The sequence below is a fragment of the Streptopelia decaocto genome, assembly GCF_964273445.1.
Source record: "Streptopelia decaocto genome assembly, chromosome: 1".
In the NCBI taxonomy this organism is placed as follows: Eukaryota; Metazoa; Chordata; class Aves; order Columbiformes; family Columbidae; genus Streptopelia; species Streptopelia decaocto.
The window spans coordinates 25,240,555-25,264,448 of NC_138663.1; the positions used below are offsets into that span (position 1 = coordinate 25,240,555).

At 37.9% G+C, this 23,894-nt stretch overlaps 1 protein-coding gene across 2 annotated transcripts in view; it reads right to left on the reverse strand.

The window, feature by feature from the left end:
- The window catches only part of CPED1 (cadherin like and PC-esterase domain containing 1), a 149,199-nt gene that overhangs the window by 36,270 nt on the left and 89,035 nt on the right, over nucleotides 1-23,894 (reverse strand). The window lies entirely within an intron of this gene.

The window sequence follows — 23,894 nt, forward strand, 5'->3', positions numbered from 1 at the left end:
CTACTGCACAAGGCATGACAAGGGATGCTGAACTGAAGCCTTGCTTTTGTCAGTACTGAGATCACACGGGCACAGAGATGGAACACAGTGGAAATAGAAAAAAAAAAAACCTTAAAAATCTAAATTTAGGCTCCTTCAAAAATGTATCAAGGCAGTTAATTACAGCTTATTAATCACATAAGTTCCCCTGCTTACATGAATAGTTTTATACAGCAACTTACTCTCCCTAATAGACAGACCGGAATATTTCCGTGATTCGCTTTAAGTCTGGGGAGCAATGAGGAGGCAGATAATGCAGCTAGTGCAGCACTACAAACATCACTGAATCAAAGTGAGTCAAGTTGTTCTCACAAAAATGTTAGAAACATGTTAACAACTGTTTTTCTTGCAAGGACAGAGGCTACGCTTGGATCTGGGCAATGTTCCAGACCCAGGCAGTGACCCAACCTACACTAACCAAGATTCAGCACTTCAAATAAATAACTCTATATAGACCTAAGGGCTCCTTCACTTTTTGTATGTATTTTAAGTCCACCTATGAGGCATTTTGTGTTTAACTTCCTTGCGTCCACTAATAAAATGAATTGCCGTAAATTCATGTTTCTGGAGACGTGGAACAAGTTTTTACTTCAGCAAAATAGGTATGGATACATTCACATTATAATCCCACATTGTAATTCACAATGTTTTCCTGACCAACAGGATTATTTGATCACAGGCAATGCCTCCTGAGCAGCTCTGAAGCCATGGCTTGATTATTATATTATTGTTTAAATGTTTTTGCCTAGACAGATGAACAGTCTAGCTGATGGACTGCTCTTGGCCTGCCCATGCTGCTAGTTGTTAAACATCTATTTTTTATATTCATACTCTTCCTTGGTAAGATACTGGGTATCTTACAGGAAGAATTTTGCTCAGTGTTTGCTCATCAGTACCTCAGCAAAACCCCTAAAAATCCTTAAGAAAACACACAGTATAGATCCCCTCCAGCATGAGACCTCTTCTGTGTGGCAAAGGGTGGCCAGAACTTACCATGGACACTGAGACCCTGATCTTGAGGCAGACTTGGCTGTTGGGGAAAACTAAAACATTTCCAGTTTGAAGCAGATGTGGAGGATATATTACAACCAAAAGGACTGAAATAATGGAAGGAGTCTATTCCATCAAGTAGTAGATCACAGTATACTATGATATAGCATACATTAGATACCATTATATACAGTATACTATAATCTATATTAGATACATGATAGTAATTTAACAAAGGTAAAATTACATATTAGTGCAAGGATGCTGTCATCTTGCTTTTACTTCTCGTTAATTCTCTCCTTCCATATCTTTTTTATTATTCGACAACAGTAGAAATTGTATAAAGTTTACGGTCTTTTTTCATAGAAATACACAGATGTGAAGTAATCTTGCTGTGCTGATTCTACCATACTGATTTTTACCCTTCAGCTGCTAATACCCTTTCCCTCATAAAAATGGCAGTTCTGCATGACTGAACCAAGGGAGGATACTTCTAGCAAAGTATTTCTGCTTGATAACTTCTTATTTCTTTTCATATTACTAACATGAGGAAGAGGGTGAGAAATCTTGAGAGAAGATCAGAAAGAAGAAAGGGAAAAGAGAAGGACATGGGTTAAATAATCAGTAAACGAGTTTCTTAGAGTACACGTCTGTCTAGATGTGCCATGTTATGACAATTGGATATAATTGCTTAAATGATCATTTGCAATTGTTAAAGAGCATTTGGAAATACTTTGATATGCCTCTATTTTTCAGTATTAAAACTGCCTTCTATTGTGTTGAAAGCATTACATAGGAGGAAACAACTCAAAATTGACTGCTAGTCTGAAAGCACTGTATTACTGTTTTCACACAGTGTGTTGAAAAAAAAAATATGTAGCAGATAAACTCTAGCTTACAATTTGGCACTGCAAATTGTTCATGCAAAACCTGGTTTTAAGAGACCACCACACAGAGATTATGGTGATTAAATAACCTTTTTCTAGGCTGTTGAACTTCAGCACCTAGCATACTGGGAAATGAAAAGGTGTGCAGGTCCAACAAATTACCTCAATGCAGCTATGAAAACCCAGACACATAGAGGCTCCAAATGGCCCTCACATTGCCAAGTTCAATGGCTTGGGGATGACTCTGCTTTCTCCTGGTAAAACAGTATAAATCCTTTTGCTCTACCAGAGTGCAAAAGTGAAGTTTCATGTAATTGAGACTCGGATGTGTTGTAAGGCATTTCTTGTAAAGCAAAAAAACTGTTCCAACAATCTTGTGCTTTTCTGACCTTCCAGTAACTGACTAAAGTGGTGAAGTTAGTTCTGAGTTAAAGCCAAACAAAAGAGGTGCCATCATTACTTATGAGTGCTGGTGGTCCACTGGCAGTGTGCTGTTCATAACCAGCTTTTACAAGAAATTGAACATTTCCTAATATATTTTTCCTCTTCTGATTGACCTCACTGGCAGCTGTTGAGTGTAATTATCTCAAATGTCCACAAGGCTAATGAGTACCTCTCCATGGCAAATACAGCAAGTTCCAAAAGTAATCTCCATCCTTTCATGATGCTTAATAGTGAATGCCTCAAATGCCAGGAACTAATGCAAGGTGCAAGTTCCCTGAATGCTCATTTTTTTACCCCACCAGACACAACTCACATACATAAGGTTTTTTCCAACAGAGCAACTCTTCAGATCTGCTCATCCTTCTTTTCTGAAGTACAAGCTCTTTATCCAAAGTCTTCCTCACACAGACAGTAATGGTATAAAAAATACAGTGTCAAATCATTCTATTCTGTTAGAAAAATCACAAAAGGAGTGAAAGCATGCTGATCATAACTTTGTAGTAATTTTATGTGGAATAATGTGCTGCTTGCAACATCCACACGTGCAGTGTTTAAGGGGTTGTCTGACCACATGCTTTTGCTCCGCATCTGTCCCTTAAGAGCAGAGATCTGTTTGCACAGTGTAGCATTCTGGAACATCATGATACTCTCACAAATATTTCTGGCTTATAAAGCAAGAAATGGGTTACCCTGAGGCTGTGGTGTGTTCATCTGTGTTTTATATCCTGCAGTTGTAACACTCTTCATATTTTGTAGATTATACTATTTACTTCAGATGTCAAATGATAGAATTTCAAAATGAAAAGGCGCTTCTAATCATTAATATAAACTAACATATATACCTTTGAATCTTTCACAGCATAATGACTTGGCATAGTTGAAGAGCACATCTGATTTGTTTTATAATTCCTGAAAATGTGCATCTGCTTCCATGCAGTTTGCAGAATCAGAGAGTCACAAATTATTCTATTTGAAAAGGACCTCAGGTCTCTAATCGAACCTCTTGCTCCACACAGACTCAGCTATGAGATCAGACCAGGTTGTTCAGGTTGTTTTATCTAATCTGGTCTTGAAAACTTCCAAGGATGGAGCCTGCACACCCTCCTCTTCAGTCTGCATCACTTGACTGTCCTCAAAGTGAGAAATGTTCCCTTACAAGTTCCCAGCCAGAAACTGCCCTGTTTCAATTCATGACCATCAGCTTTTTTCTCCTGCTGTGCACCCCTTTCATCAAGTGCCTGGCTCCCTCTTCTTGATGACCTCCTCTTGGATATTGGAAGGCTGTTATTAACTCCCTGAAACTTTCTGCACTGTAGTTTAAAAAAAACCATCTCCCTCAACATCTCCTCAGAAGGCAAGTGCTGCAGGCCAAGTGTGCCCTAAAATCTTTTTATGCTTTAGCTTGGCTTGCACACAACTATCTGAGACTTGATGGTGCCAAGAATCAAGTCAGAAAAAGGTATTCCTCCAATTTTGTCAGCAGAGGCTCATAAGTAAATATTCTGGGAATTTATATGCCAGCCTAAGCCCAGCAGAAAACACAGCTAATAGATCTCTCTAATCTCTAAGAGCCTAATGAGTAATGCTGAGATGTAGGAGATGCAAGATCAAATACTTTGTGTACTGATTGATGGGAGGTCAGTCAGTGGTTTAAGTAAAAATTCTCCAGTGGTATAAGTAGCAACTAACTCTAAATTAGGAGTTCTTCTGGCACGGGGATTCTGCTCCAATTTAGGCAACTGTTTCATAGATTAAAATATATATATATATATATATCTTTTTACCATCAGCTGTAAAAAGAATTTCTAATTAACCAGCTGCACTACATTTGTTGTAATTAATTTTTGAGAATGATTGCAAGTTTGACAAGTCCTCTGTTTGATGTTACTAGTATTTTAACTCCTACTTAGAAAATATGCAGCTTTGACTGAACAAAGTGCTGTTATTTAGCACTTACTTGCAGTTTACATTTAAGTCTAATTATCAGTTGCAGCTCTGGTCTATGAAGACAAGATATTTTTAGCAATACAGAACGCAAAATATGTTTTCATTTATATCAGCTTCTGTCTGATTCATTAGGGGAATGGTCATGGTGGCTTCATTTGCAGAACAACCTTTACAAAAATGTCATGACAGATTTCTGAGTTGTGTAATATGACACCAAATGCAATTCATGAGAGACTATGGATAGCATGAACCATTACAGAAACACAAATTAAGAAAAACCTATTGCAAACATATCTGCAGCTACAGCAAAGGGCTTAGCAATCAGTCTCTGCAACGAATGTGTCCTAAACAATAAGAGTATATAAAGTCTCTCTCATCTTAAAACATGATCCAGCAATTTTGTCAACAGCCGGTGCGTGGAAAGCTCCATGTGGCAGCTGTGCAAGTAGTGGGGGGGCAGCCTCTTTGGCTGCCTTTTTACTCCCCAGAACTGCTTGCTCCAGACAATAATCTCTTTCTTGTAAGGAGTAACAAAATAACAATATTTCTGTGATTTAATAGGTGTGATGCTCTTAGCAGGGCAGAAAGATGAGATATGCCAAAAATTCCCAGTTCTATGGCAGGAGGTGGAGCAAACATGCAGGGTAACACCCTGTTCTCTCTATGCACATGCATACATCTTTCCTGCTTTAGGTTCATGTGTTTAAGGTTGAGCACTCATATCAGTACTTTGCTGGGTTAAGTACAAAATACTCAGCTTTGCAAAGGAACAACCAAAATAAACAAAACAAACCAACCAAACAAACAACCACCACTAGTATATACTTTCAAATAAAATTATTATGGGAAAAGTGGTTTTGCTGTTCAATTTCCTTCATCACCAGTCTTCTTTCCCATTCTTTCCTTTTCTCTTCTTTCACTTCTTTTTCCAAAACAAACCTTTATGTAAAAATCACATTACTTTGTAATGACTTGACCTTGTATTGGTAAGAGTTTCAGGAATTTTCAGTGAGTAAATAGTCAGATCTGACACAGGTTAAATTGTTTAGAAGCATATGCTTCCATTCTGCTGAAATATATGTATACAGAATATCCAGCACCCCACCAGAGTTCTGACAGCAGGTTTGAACTACAAGTATCTCGTGTGCTAGTGGATGCAACCAACATCCTGCTAAAGGAGCTTGCATCACATTCCCTACCTCCTGTGAACACGACACTCAGGTAACTTTGCATGCATGACTTGTCACACATTTTATCAGGATTGCTCAGCATGTAAGTTATACAAGATACGTTTCATCTGATAAAATATTAATAGCTGAAACAAACACTACATCTTTATAGCTAAGTCATTCAGACAACTAAAATAGATACTCAAAACAGATCAGCTGAATTATGCCTTAAAACTGTCGATTTTCCCCAACTGATTATAAAGGCACCCAAAGGAACAAGCTGAGCGCTGGAGCTCTGCATTGTTGAAAACAAAAGTCAGGTATAGACTGAGAAAACTATTCCGGTCACGGAATAGTCCATCCCACCACCATATTTTCATTTTTGTGGAGAGTGGGGATCAGCAAAATATTTGGTACAGAGGGTCAACATATGCTGTCAATTACCAGAGAACCCTTTAGAAATGCACATGGTGACTCTTCAGGTATCATATCAGCTCTCTGGCAACTTATCGTCAGATAAATTTCTTTTAAGCCTGCTACAAAGCAGAGGGAATCCACACTATGGTTCTCATCTTTCCTACTGTCAAAACAGGAGGCAGCAGAAGATGCTGTTAATATTTTCTCTACAGCAAACCAAATACAAAACTTAATGGGACATAATATTCAGCAATTTCTTTCACAATCTGTAGCAGAAGCAGTCAAAGAACACACGAGCTTCAAATGGGCTTTAAAAACAGTTAATAGTGGACAATAAGCCACAATAATGAAAAACAGAGCTTTGAGACTAAACTGAAAACTGTAGCATTTTCAATAGCTTCCTTTCAAAAGGAACAACAAAATGCATTCTGAAGAGAGGATACTCTTTCACATTTCGTTTTTCAGTGGATTTACATATTTTTATGGGTTCCTGTCTAAAGCTGATAATTATTCGCTTAATTTATTGTAGAACAGAAAAGAAATAATCAAATTCCTATTGAGTGTGGTATACCTTTATTCCATGACTGTTTTTCATCTGCTCTTTGCTGAAAACAGCCACAAAGCAAAGAATTATTGAAGTAGAACAAAACAACTACAATGCTCCATTTTATTTTTCTGAAACATTGTTTGTTCTAGCAGGTGTCTCTGTCTTTATTAATGGACCTTTCAGACAGAGCCTGGTCTATAATGTCTCACCTTAATTTGGCCTGTCAGGGCTTCAGACTCTGTTGAACCTACAGAATGGGGAATAAAGTGTTTCTTTCCCCATCTAAACCATGGTAGAAATAATTATTTAAGAGGGTGTGGGTGATGTATTGGCTCTGCTTTTCTGGGTCTGTGCCTGGAAGACGTCTCTGAAAATGTCCCTTGGCTAATGACGTCACAATTTCACCAATCTGGACCAAACAACAAAGTTTCTGTTGTTTGGCCTTCCATAGCTTTTGCCAGAAGGATCTTCCCGCACAGAAGGACCCAGCTGACATTTTTATATGTCTATGGTTATTTTTTAAGTCTTATCTAGGCTTAAAGTATGATATACAACAATTTTAGTCATTAAAATAAACATTTTTGGTGGCTACACCAAACATAGTCTTAATAATTGAGACTGTTTGATTTTTTAGTTATTGCAAATAAGGAAGTCTTGAGCCTTCCTTCACTGGATTAAAGCATCAGTACAGCAGAGTGGAGTGGGTGTAGGTAAAATCTGTAACACAGTGTTACAAGGAGAAAAAAGGCAGCCTAACATGCTCTTTCTTAATGTCTGTGTGACAACAGCCCAAACTTTATTTTCAGAAACAACCAGATAGATTTTGTTTCTAATAAACTAACAAACATATTGATAAGATATGTTCAGCTCTTCTGGTACCTGTGTGTTAATACATGTTTCCAAGATGATGAATGTAGCACCATTAAAACTGAAAAAAGTCATAATTTCAGTGTTTGCACGTGATCACAGGTCTTTTTGTGGTTGCTTTTTTACTGTTTCATTTCTGTCCTATTTCTGTTATTTTGTTTCTAAAGAATAGAGCTTTACATACTCTGGCTTTTTTTTTTTTTTTTTCAGAACTCTAGAGCTTAGTTTAACATATGTGACACAGCTGATGTTAATAGACATAAATGTCCCCTAAAGTAGTTTTCCATATTTATTTTGGAACAGATGTTTTACCTCTTCTTGTGTCCTTGGACACTGGCCATTCATACAATAGAAACTGTGTGGCTGAAATGTGTTTTGTTCAGTAAATGTATCTTCCTTTCAGTTAGAATTACCACCAATATCAGACAAAAGGTTTTATCTGAACAGGAAAAATATTAATGATTTGCTTTCATTGTGCGTAATTGACCAGAAGTTCAGAAAAAGTGTTAAATGCTTCCTATGATGATGCTGTAAAAATAAAAGTCACATTAGAACTTTACCTCCTCTCATACTTGTACACAGCAACTATCTTCTGATAGAAAAAAACATTTCAAACAAACCAGTTGTCTAGCTTCTCAATTTGGTGTTATGAGCCCTGTATAGAAAAAGATTTCTAGAAAATTTATTGATTAAGCTGAATTTCTGGAAAAATATTAGAACAGCAACATATAGTTTGAGATCATTTTGCTAGAGAGTGAAATATGTTGTCTGAAAATGCCTTTGTTTTCTACTACATCAGAATTCATTCATTTAAACTAGGTAGACATAATAGCTTGCTTTGAACAATGGGTTAAAGTAGTTGCTTTTTTGTTTTTATACTTGTATGTAGTTGATCATACCACAGTTCTGTTGACATCCAAGTACCTCATAATTCTTCAGCAATCATAAATGAAGCCTTCATTCTTGAGCACAGCTTCATTTTGAGTTAAAATCTGTATCATGAGTTTGTCTTTAATTCAGTGACTTCCTTTTTCAAATTCTGCCTTCATTTGCCTAATGTCTATATGCATGGTTACACAGCTCCATAACAGAATGTTTACTGGCTCAAAAACAAGGGAAAAGTCTCATTGTCCTAATGATGGCATCTATCCCAAACTGTATAAGCTACAAATAATTGCTTCCTAAATTGCTCAGTTGGCAAGGCACATCCTGGTTTAAAACTCTCTTGACCTTTATCTTTACAGAGAAAAGCATTTGTAAACAAGATTCCTGGCAATAAGAGGTCTCTAAATTATACTTCTCTCTTGTTTCAGTGCTTTAAAACTGAATGGAAGGAGAAGGAGTTCTTAAGCTCAGATATGTGAAATATAGATAGAGCAAATCGTTAGCAATCCTATTTTATTTCATTTCCAGTATGGGCTAAATTAAATGCAGAGCAGCACAGCTTCTTACAAAAAGAGTCTGAGCTGTGAGAATCACAGACACGCAAAACAGGAAAGAAACCCATGAGCAAACGAATCCATGAGGTCATCTAGTTCATCCTCCATACTGAGGCAGGATCAATTTTATCAGCAGTTTTACTAATCTTGCTTAAAATCTTCGAGGGAAGGGCATTCCACAACATAGCTAAAAAAGGCTGGGAGAAGCCACATAATCTATTACTCATGAAATGCTAAGAAACAGCAATGGCTGAAAAGAACGAGCAATAATTTTCTTTGCCAAATATCTGCTTTCCATTTACTTTTTCTTCTTTATAGAACCTCCCTTTGTTTCATAGATGGATCTATAACTAATGGTTATTAGAAAGGAATCAATTCACAAAGCAAAAAGCAATTCTCTACAGATCTGCAACTATAAAGTTAATTAAAAACAGTGCAATAGAGAAGAGACACTGGCCTGAATGAGTTTTCCTTCAAGCACAAGAAGGATTCAGAAAAAAAGTGAATTCTGAATTTCTAACTGAAAAGGATGTTTAATCAAAAGACCTGATAACAGAAAACTCCAGATTATTTATGTTCATTTTAATTAAAAATGTTAAAAAATATTCATATAAGGTACTGATTACTAATCCCAGTTACTTTTACATGAATATGACCAAATGTCTAATTCTTCTGAGTGGAGTTTTTGACTAAACATAATACTAAGGCATATATTTTGTCCTCTGGACCTTAATGAACTCTCTCCCTCAAAATGTCAGAATACTAGTCGAGAAGCAAGATGAGTTGTTTATTTGAATGTGATGGAAACAAACAGTGGTTAAAAAAAACGCAAATAAGAATGTTAAAAAATAAAATATATGAGAATAGAAAAGCAATATTAGTGAAATGCTTCCCCTTCTCTGCTGAACTAACCCTTGATGAGAGTATTAGGACATTCACATTTAGTTTCACATTAAGGCAAACTTGGCACAGCTTCTAGCTTGGTGAGTGGGGAGCTGCAGTCTGGCTCAGCAGATGATGCCCCTGCCTTACAGTGCCAAAGGTCCAGAGGCTGAAACTTCACTGCAGGCATGTGTAGGAGACATACACAACAAGTCCAGTCTCCAACTAGAACTAGGGTCCCTGCTAATTGGTTATATCCGCTTGTACGTCTGATTGCCAGCTGGCAGTCACAAAGTATATTATTTATGGTATTTAGCAAAGTGGAAGTGCTACAGTCAGCTCATACCTTCAAAGATAGGTGAAATTCTGCTAGATGCAGTGGAAGTACTCCCTGCTCTGCTCTGTGTGGCACACATACAAAAGAGGTGGGAGATGCTGTGTTCACAGGAATAACAGAAAAACTAATATGCTTCAGGATGGATTCTGGCTTGAAAAGTGCCCAGCGTTCTTCACTGAACTGTGAAGTCATCCATGTAGCTGAGATATTCTCAACAGTCTTTGCACTCAATCAAGTATCATGGACTCTGGACCTGTGGACTCACAGAATAATTTAGGTTTGAACAGACTTTAGGAGGCCCAAAGCAGGCAGAGGTGATAGGTCACTTTTTGAGGGCTCCTAACTAATTTAAATTCCAGATACCACAGTCTAGCAAACCTAGTTAATTTTATTTTGAAATTGTCTACAAACATTTATACAAGAAGTGACTGCACCTCTGCTGAGGAGCCAGAATGAAACAGCTGACCAGCAGCAAGTGAAAGTGACAGTTTAGTCCAAAATATAATTACAAATTTTAACATCTGCTTGACACTGCAAATATTTTATCTTGGATAAAATCCCAAATAAGTGGAATTTTCCTTCACTGGGAAGTTAGGTTTACATGATATTTAAGGTAACAGAGAATCATCTTTTTGTACACCAATCCATCATCCAGCTATATAAGAGATCAAATTGCAGACACTGTTGCCTTAGCACAACTATACTGATTTGGGACTGTGGAGAACTTAATTCCATAAATCAGTAACAGAAAGTTTCTCTGATAACTGGCTAGTCAGTTACGTATTTTGATCCAGGATGATCTCTGGAATATGATTCAGAAGGAACCACTAAGGCCATCTGTAGCAGTCATTAGAATTACCTAACGTGGTGTCACACTTCTCATGAAGGGCAGCAGCCAGTCAGGAGGAGGACACAGCAGTACCCATCATACATTCAGGCCATCTGAACCTCACCTCACCAATGAAACATTAGGTAAACTATAGGCCAGGAAGCCAGTTCTTCTCTCCAATCAGATAAAAGAGATTTACAAGGAAAAAACATCTCTATTTTTATTTATAGAGAGAAGAACCTGGAGCAGATTGGGAAAAACTGGAGAAGGTCATTCAGAATAAGGAAGATAGGAAACCACTGGGCCAGAGGCAGAACAGACAGAATCTGGGAGCTGCTATTTTTATTTTGGGGTAAGACTGGAAGAAGCAGAAGAAAGTTTTGGGTTGAAGGTTCACTTCCTGAAAAATCCCACCAAATTTCTCAACTTCTAGTCTGCTGAAGCAGCCTTCAAAAAAAGTCTTTTTGGACATCTGATAGCCAAGGCAGCAGTAGAAAAACAGGAAGCCTGAACATATGACGAATCAGTATTTCTGAATTCAATTATCACTAATTACCAAAGAGATTATTCATGTTTGATTGTAGAACTTGCCAAGGTGATAATAAAAGTTTTTTATGCCTTCCACTGAACCTCTGTTTTGCTTTAGTGTGTGTTTGTTTTAATAGAATACATAGTTACATACAATAATTGAAATGTGAAATTGGGTCAAGTATTTCTGAAAAGTCAAGTGCCAAAAACCACCTATCAAACAACAACAACAGAAAAGATCTTGCCTCAGACCTAGGATTAACACTGCAAACATTCAAAGCAGGAAATATCTGTTAAGTTTCTTTATATTCCTAAAGACAACCAGAGGTATAAAAAAAAGCCATTACACTTGTTGAGTTCCATTTTTCTGGTGTACTCATTTCAAATGGGAATTTGAGGTTCCTGGCCATTCGTATTAGTAAGGGGAGTACCTCAGTCTTTCAGACAGTGAATGAATGGTTCAGTCCTTCACGACTTTTTCTTATTTAAGATCAGGTGTGTCACAATGTTCTCAGTCCTGTTTTGGAAACTGACTTGAATGCCTGAACTGCTTATGTAATGTGTTAAAAGTTCGTCATACTCAAGCACTAGATTCAAAGTCTAACAAATATATTTTACCTGATCTTCAATATAAAACCTTTACCCAAGCTAGTTACAAACAAATGTTAGAGACAGAAATATCCAGTTCCCAGAGGTCTGCAGTTAAAAGACTCCTGTTAAGAAAATGGGATATTATATGTCATAAAATCATCACATAATCAGAGCAATAACTATGAGTTACGATTTTGGCTCTGATCCATTAAAGTTTCCAGATGCTTTGCAAATTGCACAAGCCTACGGTCTGTACTCAGTTACAATAGCCTCAGTTACTTTGGTGGGGTTACGCCAGACTGGCACAGCAACAGCTGAATGCAAGCTCAGTCCTCATTTGCAATAATAAAATTAAAAAAAAAAAAAAAAAATATCCCAAACTGTTAGGAAAAAATATGCACGTCGTCACTGATTACAGTGAAATGCTTCATAATGTCATCATAAAACATACAATGTATCTGAAAAGAAATACATTAATGTAAGTAAAATAAAGACAATAAACTGTGCCAAGCCCTTCCTGTGTTGCCATCCTCCTAACACTTTCCCTTCTTTGACACGCAAGAATTTCATGCAGTTTAGTGTCAGCTTCTCTGCTGGAAGTTTCAAGGCCCCATGTCTCACAGTCTGAATTTGCCTTCATGTAATTTGGAATATGCACTCTTCATCACACGTATTTCCAAAAGACTTCTGGATGTTTATTATTGGTTTTGAAAATACACCCTAGTCATATGTCTAAATCTCATTAAAATGTGTGGCCAAAGCTGAGTGCAGAATTGAAATGGGTACATGCAAAAGTGGATTTTTCAAAGGGACTGAAGAGGGATGGGGTTCTGTGAGCCAAGCACCATTTTATCCCTTGGCACAAACTTTTTCCAAAATAAAAAATGAGGTATTTTATCCTGCCTACTGGAAGTTAAGAACTGGTAATAGAGATACATAATGCAAGTTTCTTGCACTGTGAGAAACTGTGAGTTTCTTGCACAGTGCTTTGCTTGTTGTTTAGCTGATGCCTTCAATGTGGACGTCTTTTACGTTTTCCTCTTCCAGTTCTGCTTGGGACATACCCGATTTATTTGCATTGCAAGTTTGAAAGTTTTCTTTATACCTGCTTTCCTCTTACAATTGGGGATCTGGAAGCCTTGTGAGAGTGAAAGTGGTGTGTGAACTTTTCCAGTGACCGAGCTGACAAATGTACTTGCTCCCTCAGGGGAGGTGGATGACTGGGAGCATCAGCTCACTGAGAGCAAATTGCAACCTCATTCCCTCGACCCATATACATCCTCCTAACAAGATGCAGCAGAATTCTTAGAGGAAATGAGAAAAGTGAGAAAGTTAAAAGGAAACAGAAGGGAGAAAGAGAGAAGAAAATTTAAGTTCTATAAAGGCAGGAGAAACAAAGTCCCATAATCTTGTACTGTTATTAATTTTATTTTGTTAGTTTTGCTCTAAACATGAGCTTTAATTTCTCCAACCTCTGTAGCAGTCAAAATATTACAGTGGAAGAGTGAATGCACAAACGAATAGGGAGCAGCAGTGGCAGAGGTTATCACAGACAAGAAGCTTTGAATACCAGAAATAAAGTACTGAAATACCAGTGTAAATGCACCTGCCAGGGACTGAGATCTACTGCTGTAGATGCTCTCATGTGGCTGCTCTGTTCAGTGAAATTGCTGCTTGTAGAGACAACTGTAGTACTTTCCTTTGGTCGCTGTAGCCCATCTAGAGTATTTTGATCTCAAGGTTATGGAAACACAAATAAATTCTTCAGTCATATGTTCCTGCCATTTGTTTACTGGTGTAGAATATGCATACTGCTGAGATATATCTCTTACAGCCATAGGCAGGGACTCTGCCCATGACTGGCTCTGCCTGTGGCTTCCATTTAGATTTCAAGTTTTCAGCCACAATATTTGAAATTTAGCTTAAAAAAGCCCCTCCTCTAAATCATTCTATACCCTTCAAAGAAGGGTATAGAATGTGCATCATCTATCTGCACTTTTTTTTGATGTTTTCCTAAGATCAACTACACATATAAAATTCTTGGTGCACATTTTTTTCTCAAATTATATTGTGGGATTTCCAGATCCACATGAAGACCTCAGATTAGCCTCTGTTCTCATTGCACAATCAGCCAGAGGAATCCACATGTTGTGTTTACTCCTAGGTTAGGCTTGTCAACTCACGCAGTGCAAAGAATACAAAGGTTTGTCAGAGGGAAAACTTAGTGTATTTAATTGTAAACAAAAAGGAACAGTAAAAGGAGTGGTTGTTTTGATAACAAAAATGAGTATCTTGCAGATTTCTGGCAGAAGAAAGCTCTGTGCTGACCAATGAACTTAGGAAAGCAAAACCATAAAATCATATTTGCCAAAATACATAATGTGCACTGTGTAATATTTTAAAGCATTTAAAATAAAAATAAAAAATGGTTCAATTATCACTTGATCACAGAAAGCTTTCATTGAATATATATATATATATATATTTTTTTTTTTTTTTCCTTCAGTAAAACAGCTACAGAATACTTGAAAGCATTTGATTTAATACTGCTGGTAAAATATTTTATGAAGAAATTTTAAAGGAATATGCAGGATAACTATAGCTAGCCGAGTACTTTGTTACTCTGTTCATGAATGAGTGGAAAAGATATTCACAACCTGAGGTCAGAATAGTCACCCAACTATGATGCTTACAAGATAAAAGCTCAGTCACTCCAGCACAAAACATACAAATGCAATTTTCTCTGTCTTTTAATTATTTGTCCTCTGTCCTGGTGGAAATAGAGGACACATACATGCACTATAAATCCACTGCAGGTACCTTCTGAAACTACCTCTCTTCTTTTTCTGCTCCCATATCACTATCTCTCATGATAAAATCCAAGCCAAAAAGAACATCAATGACAAATAGATCTTCTCACTCTTGTCTTTCTCATATATGTGCTTGACCTCCATTTACATTCCCACTCTCATCTGTTCCTCCTCTTTGACACATTTCGCCCCAAAACTTTTGCTCAGACTTTATGATGTTACCAGCCAGTGAAGACTAGCATTTTTTAGATTGTGGAAAGGACATCAACGGTGGACCTAAAAGATATTTTCCTCAAACATTTGCCCAAACAAAGCAAGCAAATGTTACTGGTGGACAGATAGACTGAAAAAAAGACAGAAAGACAAGAAGAAACAATAAGAGGATATTTTGTTTCTTTGTTATTTCTGGTTATTCTAGTAGATTATTACTTTCCATCAATTTGCAAAGACTTCAGGAAATCCCAGTGTAAAACTAGCTAAGAGAGGATTAAGATTGCGTACGTATATAAGCAGCTCCTTAATATTTATCAAAAGCTCTGTGTAATCAATGAATCTGCTTTGCCAAATTGCTAATGTAATAATTCTCATAGAATTGAAACAGAGCATTTATTTTTTCCTATCAAAAGAAGAGATTCATTTTTCATAAATATCAAAGCATGTCATACTAAAAAAAAAAACCAAACCCAAATGAAAAACAAAATAAAAAAACCCCACCACACAACAAACAAAAAAACTAGAAGGCAAAAGTCATGAACATTGATAGCCAGTACAAATATGTTTCTTTTTTAGGAATAAATAAGTACTGATTGTCCTGGTTTAGTACTGGATAAACGTAAACATGGATACAATTATATACATACCAGACTTAAGAAATTCTACTTAAGACTTTGGGCCTGTAAAGTTGGAGACATATGTTATTACTCAGAAAAAGTTATCTCACTATCAGTGGAAATGTCCACAGTGTGTGAAGTTAAACGTACCTCTTTGCAGAAAAATAGCAGTATATCTTCACGTTTTCCCTCTGAAACTGCATCAAGCCATGGGGATTAGAGCTCTCCTCCAGTATTTTCTGTCTCTTTTTGCTATCACCATATTGTTGTTCAGTTCCTGCATTCTATTAGTGTTCCCTTTTTGCCTTGAATTTACTTGGCAGCTTCTAGAGATTTTTGGTAACATCACAACTAGTTTCCATCACATCCAACCTCTCTCACAATAAAATTCTGAAGTGTCAAATGTCTGTGTCAAAAAAAGTCACAGCAGCAACCAATAAACACAAATTGTGCAACTTTTCTGTCAAGCATTGTGTGTCTTAATAATGCTTTTGATAATGCTGTTAATGCTGTTATGGCAAACTACGTAATAATTTTACATAGGAATGTTTTTATTTTAATTAAATAAGATAAATCCTCAAGAAAATTCTTTCTCAATCCCTTTTTTTTTTTTTTTTCATCTGTAGCTTAGTACCATTAAAAACATGAGGCTTTTGAACTAGGAAAGGTATAGTACAATGGAGACAGATATCAGAAGGAGTATCAGTAGGGTTTTTGAGTTCGGACAACATATTTTATAGACGACATTCCTATAGCAACAACATGTCATGGGAGTTACCTTAACCTGTCAGGTGACCAGCCAGAAACATTGACGGTTTGATAGAGGTACTGAAACTCATGCCACTTGGGTGCATTAAGGTTTATTCAGCATACTAAGCACTTACACAGAACTGACAAGTATGCACAGTCCCAGTCCCTTTGGGATCAGCAGCTTGGAGGCATGATACCGAGTTTCTGCTGTGATGAGAAGTGCAGAAGGAGGCAATTGATCTTCTCTACAGATCCTTTTCACACAGCAGTTCCTAGTTGGTTCCTTGATTTTTTCTAATGTGATTTCTTTACTAAAGAAGCCATAGCTGGGAACTTCCCTGCTGAAGCACTTTTCTTCCTTGGAGGAACTCAGGCTAAGAGACCTGAGTGACTGAAAGCAGCCCTAAACCCTTCTCTCAGCAGAGCATGGTGTGGCCAGGGAAGGGCTGGTGCCTTCGTATACCACTGAGGTCAATAAAAAGAGAGCTAAGGAGTAGGGCCCGCTTTGAGATACCAGGATAGCCACTTCTTTAAAATTTTAACCCCTTTTTTCGATTCTTCTAAAGTTGTTTGACTTGTTTTGTTTTGCTGTTGTACTTGCCATCCATGCTGAAAACATAGTCACATGTGGAATGTAGGAAGGAAGAAGAAAATAATGAGACAAAAATGAATAGAAAAGAAATCCCTAAAACATAGATGGGATGGTTCCATAGGAAAGCACAGGCACTATTTGTATGCCAACATACGACTGGTAAGAACTGAGGGATGTTGCAGCTGTCTCCTAGTATTTTATATATCAAGGCATCCCATAGGACATAGGAGTGATAGGAATAAACAAAACAGATAATTCTAATGAAAAATAATCCAGTTTCTCACACCTGGAACAGGGATACAACAAAGGATGTAATTAATTCTGATAAACTCTCAAAGTAAAAATACTAGCAAGAACACTGGCCACAGTTTAAGTGAATTACACAGATTCACAGACCCTTTAAACCAAATGACCTAGAGAAGACAATGGATCTTCAACGGGTACTTCAGTTTGTGTAAGTGGAAAAGGCTCTGTTCTGCAGCATCTTTGAGACAATTTTTCCCCCTTTTCAGAGGTTTAGGCAGAGGGGGCAATATTCATTTAAAGGCAAAGGAATAACAGAATGACAGGGTGAGACATCAGCCCACCTGTACCACACATTATCCAAATTCTCTACTGAAGCCCTGAGGATTTCTGTGTACGATGGCTCATTGTCATGGCTGTTTCATGCCATGCTCAGACATTAAGCCATTCACAACTGGTCCTTCTTAAATAAACTCCAGAAGCCTTTGATCTGCTTTCTACAAGGCTTCCCAGCAGATACTGGCATCTATTTTATTTTTCAGACAACACTGGTGGAATGAGATTTATGAATAACTTCTGTCCTCTGAAGCAGTCTGGCTGCAAGCAGCTGAGCACATGTCACTCAACGGAAGACTCAGGATCAGCAACAGAAATTTGTTTCCTTTCTAAAACTTCTGCGAAAATATGTTTTTCAAGGTGAAAACCACTGCCAGTGTGGTCAACACACAGAGGCTGACAGTTTCAGAACGAAGATTCAGACTGTGGTTGACACTAATGTTGAATACTTCTAACCAGATTATTGTGCAAGGCAGCTTCAGTGTAATGCTTACAGTGGAATTTTAAAATTGATGCATTTTATTGCAAAATACAGGCATCAGCTTCGGAGCAGAAAGTATATGAGTTTCCAATATCAGCCACAAAAAAAAAAAATTACTAAGAACACTGAAAAAACTAAGTCCCGAGTTCTAAAATGAATTGCCCCAGTACTGAATACCATTCTATTTTTTTTCCCCACTAGCATATTGCTGTCTCTCCTACAGAGTTGTGCATGTAAATGAAAGGCGTCTGTGATGCACAGAGATTACGGTTGGAAAATATGCCTGATTCAACACAATAAAATGAGAAACAGAACTATATTTAATCATTATTGTATCAACAAAAATCACATAAAGAAATGTTCCAAAATTATTACAAAGTAGACCAGAGTAATTCTTTATAAAAAGATCTCATACTACAAAACCTAGAGATCTAGACATAGCACTAGTGAAATTGTTTTGTCTTCTTTGAAATACATCGAAATATGCCCCCAACTAATGTTTTTCATCAGCACGTTGACTGTGTCTTTAGCAAAAGTGTTAAGATTCATTTCAAGGGCGATAGTACATGCAAAAGCAGGTAAATGACCTTCAGACTCCATTTAAAGGTCAATCTCTTTTTATTCCAGTAACTGGTCAGACCCCTGGGACACCCTTACTGAGGTGGTTATGTGTTCCATTCTGTTTTCTTCAAGGAATCCCACCTTTTGTCTACAAATTTAGTTTTAACCAGTTACTATCTTTCTTGCAACATCCTGTGACTAATTTATACAGATAATTATAAATGTTTACATTTATTTCAGTTTGACTAATGAGAAACAGATTCACAAGATAAGCTTTTTGTTGACAATGGTTAAACTCACAAGCACCTGTAATGAATGGAGGGAGGTTCTTACCCTAAAGGGAACAAGTCTGGCCTTGATTCTGACCTAACTGTGACTACTCCGATGTGACCAATTCAAATTAAATTCTTCCTTCTTTATATCTACCTGCTGTAACTCTGAGCAAAATCAGGAACACTTATCATGACACATTGGGCATTCTATGCCCTATTGAGATATGTTGCATTATGTTCTGTAAGCACCTAACTTAACAACGTTTATCACACAGGTAGTACATTTTATTTGTGCAGCCAAACAAAATAGGTTGAAAGTACTAAATGACCTGAATTCCAGATGGCTCACTTGCTCCATAAAGTAGCAGTATCTGCTGAGATGACTGTGGTACTGTAGTTCTTTCTCCTTACCAAATACATGCAGTAGGAAGTTTTCCTCTGCTCTTTTGTCATCTTCTTTGCTGCTCTCTTATTTCGTGACCTCTGAGTTAATCCTTCTATTCTTCCTATTAGCAAGTTTAAGCAGGCAAACTTCAAACAGACTAGCGATGGGTCACAAGGTTTAATGGGTATGTAGATAATCATCTAAATTACATTTCTGGAGCTGATGGGCCAGACAGGCTTAGAGAGTAACTTTACCAGCTTTCACTGTTAATCAGCAAGGATTGTGTGTCTCAGTACATATCTGCCTCTGCCTGCCTCCCCGAGGGGCTGGGTCATACTGACTGATTAGCAAAGGCAGCTGCATCAGCTTTCTTCTCCCACAAAGTGTGTTATGGAGGTCTGAATGACTTGAAAGGCAAATGTGACCACAGCTCAAACACCAAGTGCTCTCTTCTCATCACTGTGGAATTGCTGGCCTTCCTCTTGCAGATTATCATACTCGGCACAACAGTTGTTGCCAATTTTCATGATCTGTTAACACTTAGGAAGCCTCATGCTGAAGGCTCTTCTTTCATATCTATTGTGATATCATCAAGGGGAAAATTCAACACGCTATTTCACATTTTCTGATGAATTTGAGAGCAGTGTATGAGGTGAACTGAAAAGCATACAGTAATTGAACTGTCAATAGTGAATGCCCTGGATTTCAGCTTTGAAACATAAACTGTAGAGGCATCGGTAAAGAGCATAACAATTCTCTGTAGGATACAGACAGATTTTACAGCTGCAGAAATAGTAATGAGTACGTACTGTGAACCTGATTTTCTCAGTGAAGATACTTACAAAATAAAGTATATCAAATACGAGTCTCCTTTTTTCTTATATTGGTGGTTGTTTTTTATAACTACCTTGATTCCAAAAGGAGAAAGAGAAGCGGAAAGAAGCCTATTGGCTTCCTGATTTTAGCAGAACATTGTCCTTCTGCTGTTAGGCTTATCTTGCATAGTAAATACCTCTCAATTAATCAATGTATTGTTCTTTTTCAAGTTATTAAACAAACACAAAACCAGATCAATTTGACTATAATTAGCCATGCAATAAGCTTTCACTGTCTTACTTAGGAGCAACATAGGCAAATACCAGAACCCTTTAAAACAGTAAAAACTGTTTCATGTATTCGTAACTTTATACAGAAAAGAATCAGACGAACCAGCTAATGAGTTAAATAATTTTCTATTTCGGATCTCAATTAAGAACATTCTACAAGAAGAAACTACTGAGGAACTAAAGAAAATAATCAAGAACATGGATTGTCTTAATTGCATCTTGAACTTTGACAAAGGACCTTGGCTTCTGGCTTTCCACAAGTTTTCATAGATGAAACTACGAAACCTCTATGGCCCTATAACTTAGGTGCAACTACTTCTGACTGACATTAGAACGATGAATTAGGCTAAATACTTCTATAATTTTCTGGTCCATGAACCATGCCACTTCTCAGGCTTCTAAACAAAGGTGACCAAACTTTCCACTTCATCTGGGATAGGCCCAGAACGCAAGGACTGCCCCATATTGTGATAAAACCTTCAGGTCTCAGTTTTGTTTCAAGTATTCACTGACACATGGGTTTATCCCATTTCCCAGCATTCGTGTGGCAGACTGTTACCCACTCTTTGTGCCACAGCATCATTGACTCTTTGAATGAGAACAAAAATGGTCAAACCTTATGCCACATTGTGAAACCCGCAGCAGGATTTCAGTCATGTCACATTCTCTTTACCAAAACAATGCACAGGGAGAATTATCTGAATTTCAAATATGCATTGTGAGCATATAGCCAGAAGAGGTGATACCCTTTACACAGCACAACAATAAATCACGTCAGTCTCCATTGTTCTATTGTACCATATGACTGACTTGCAGAACTAACCTTTTTGCTTTTATTGTACCAACTCAGAATCCTAAGATTATTATTAAAGGACCAGAAAAATTACTGTGGAGAGTTATGGAGTCATTACTATGACTTATTAGTCCTCCTCTTATATCATCTTCATAACAACCCACACCCTCTACTTCACATTACAGCTTTCTAATGGCAAAATCTCACCAATAAATTCCACTAGCATCAAAAGCTGAGATAATCAAAGCAGAGCTATTATTTCTGGAGATGTGATAGCAGGCATATTTTCTTTTCTGCAGACTCATTTTTTGACCCCACATGCTAATAAAATAACTCTAGTTAGGTCAGATCCAAAGTACATGTAAATCAGTGGGAGTCTTTTCCCGGTTCAAAGGCCTTGGATTAGGGATATTTTTCTCTTCTTTTACTATTATACACATCACAAAAATGGCACACCGGGTGCATCTCAAGAGCACCCAGCTCAGGGCCACAGGCTGGGAGCTGCCTCTGCCTGCCTAAGGCCGGCTCCAGCAGTGCTCTGAAGCTGGCAGGGGCAGCCAGATGGAGTCAACCTTCCTGTGGTTAGTCAGGCTGGGTCAGGAGCCCCCAGGCCCTCAGCCTCCAGGCTGGTCTCAGGCTGAGACCATGCCAGCACCTCGCTCCCCCTTTTCCCTGAAGGGCTCCAACCATCAAGCTGTACCTCGCCTGGCCACAATTCAGAAGCTCATGGAGAAGCCTCTGTGGAGGGTAGGGAGAGAAAACAAGAACAAGCACAAAAAAGTATTTACTACACAGAGTGTTCTTCAGAAGTTACTACTACCAGTTCTCTAGCAAAATGTAATTGATTCCAGTGGTGTTACTGGGCCAGTGTTATGTTGAAATAATAATAACTTTTTAAAAAGAGCAAAAAAAGAGCAAAAAACAGAAATCTGCTCTAAATATGTGGGGTAATTGCCCAATAATGCAAACAAAACCCCATAGCTAAAAAGAATTATATAAACCCAGCATTTTTTTATTAAGTTTTTCCAGAGAACAGTGTTCTCCGAGGAGCTAAACTGCCTATCCTGTATTTGCTGTTGTCTGTCTCCTTTCACAGCCACCCACAATGGTTCACTGCTGTTATTTAAAAATACACTTCAATCCTGTGGTTAAAGGCCAGGAGTCAGAAAAACCTGGGTCTAGTCCATTCTGTACTAGCAGTTTTTGATGGGCTCAGAGATAGCACTGTATCTCCAGAATCTGCACCCATAGAATTGTATCTGTCTCATCTCTCCCCATCTTGCAGCACCCTAAGAGCAGGTACTGCAAGGCATCTCTCAGGTTGAAATGTCCAACGATACACCCCACCAGGATGGAATCTTGTTCACCATTCGCCATAATATGGGTCAGGATTTGACTCCCTAGCATTTTTAGTCATGCAATTATGAGTTTCTGCTTGGCTAGTTCCCAGGCAGATCTTCATCTTCTGTATCTTTAAGGTGTCACGCACACCCATGACATGACAAAAGTAATTGCATGAAGGGGGAGCACACCCTGAACACACAAAATAATTGAACAGCTCTGTCAGGGCATTGAGGTTTATCTTTTTGTTCCTCACATAATGATATACTAATTACATTTTTCTACAGCAGCATAATAGCAAAATAACCCTTCAAGTCAAGAGTCACCTGATGTGAGTGTCTGAAATGGTGGGATGTTCCTAGTAAGACTCTACTCAACTGCAAACATAGAGAAGAGGGAAAGGAGGGAGAGAAGACACTAAATTTTCCATTGCTGAGGTAGGAGATGCTACAAGCTACCCTATCTGGTGTTAATAAATTCAGTGGTGAAGAAGAATGTTATCATTCCCGATTCAAGAATTTCTTAACTACAAGATGCTGCCCAAGGAAAAGGAGCATAGGAAAAATGAAGGCTGAGAGCTGCCTAAAAAATTGTTTCTCTTAAAGGGCTAATTACTGCAGCAACCTAATACTTCCTCTGCCTAATGAACATAAACAAAATTAATTCATTGGTGTCATCTCAGTCATTATTGGTTTAAAATTGTTGAATTACTGAATCAGCATTCACATGGCTTGTCCCAAAGCACTCGTGGCAAGTTATCCATCAGTGATCTGTGTAATACACCATTTACCATGTACAATGCATCATAATAATGACAAATGTAGCTGCTGAATGGAAACATCCGCTCCCTTCAGCCTCTGCCTGATACTGCTGGAGACATTTCCTGGACAGTATCTGGAATTAATCTTATATCACATGTTAAACAGGAAACTTAGCTATATAGAGTAAGCACAACTAATATAAAATTAGGAGTGCAAGCAAGATGCAGTAAACTGGGAGACTATATGCTTTTATCCAGGCAGCTGGACCCAACATGGACTTGAGCCTCAAATTTTGGGCGCTGTAGTGTGGCATCCCCAAAATGCTGGAAAGTATGTTGATGGTCCCAGTCAAGCACAGCCTGCTGGAGACACAGGATGAAACTGTAAAGCAAATTTTCATCCCATACTTAGAGAAAGAGATGACTAAGTAGAAGCACAGCCAAACACCATTCTTTTGCTGATTCTTCCCACCTTATGCCCTAGTTGTGCTCATTTTCTCTCTGTGGCCTGTTCAGGGCCTGGCAGATGTCTGACAGTAAACAGTGATTGTGGGAACCTGTCATTACCAGATGATAGTGCAGATTGTGTATGAAGTCAGCTGTATTGGTGAAAGAAGTGTTTGGTTTCTAGAGACAACCCAGGGTGTTACACTAATTCCCCCAAAGGACAGATCTACACTCTGTTGAGCTTCTGAGACCTTTCCTTAAAGCAACAGATACC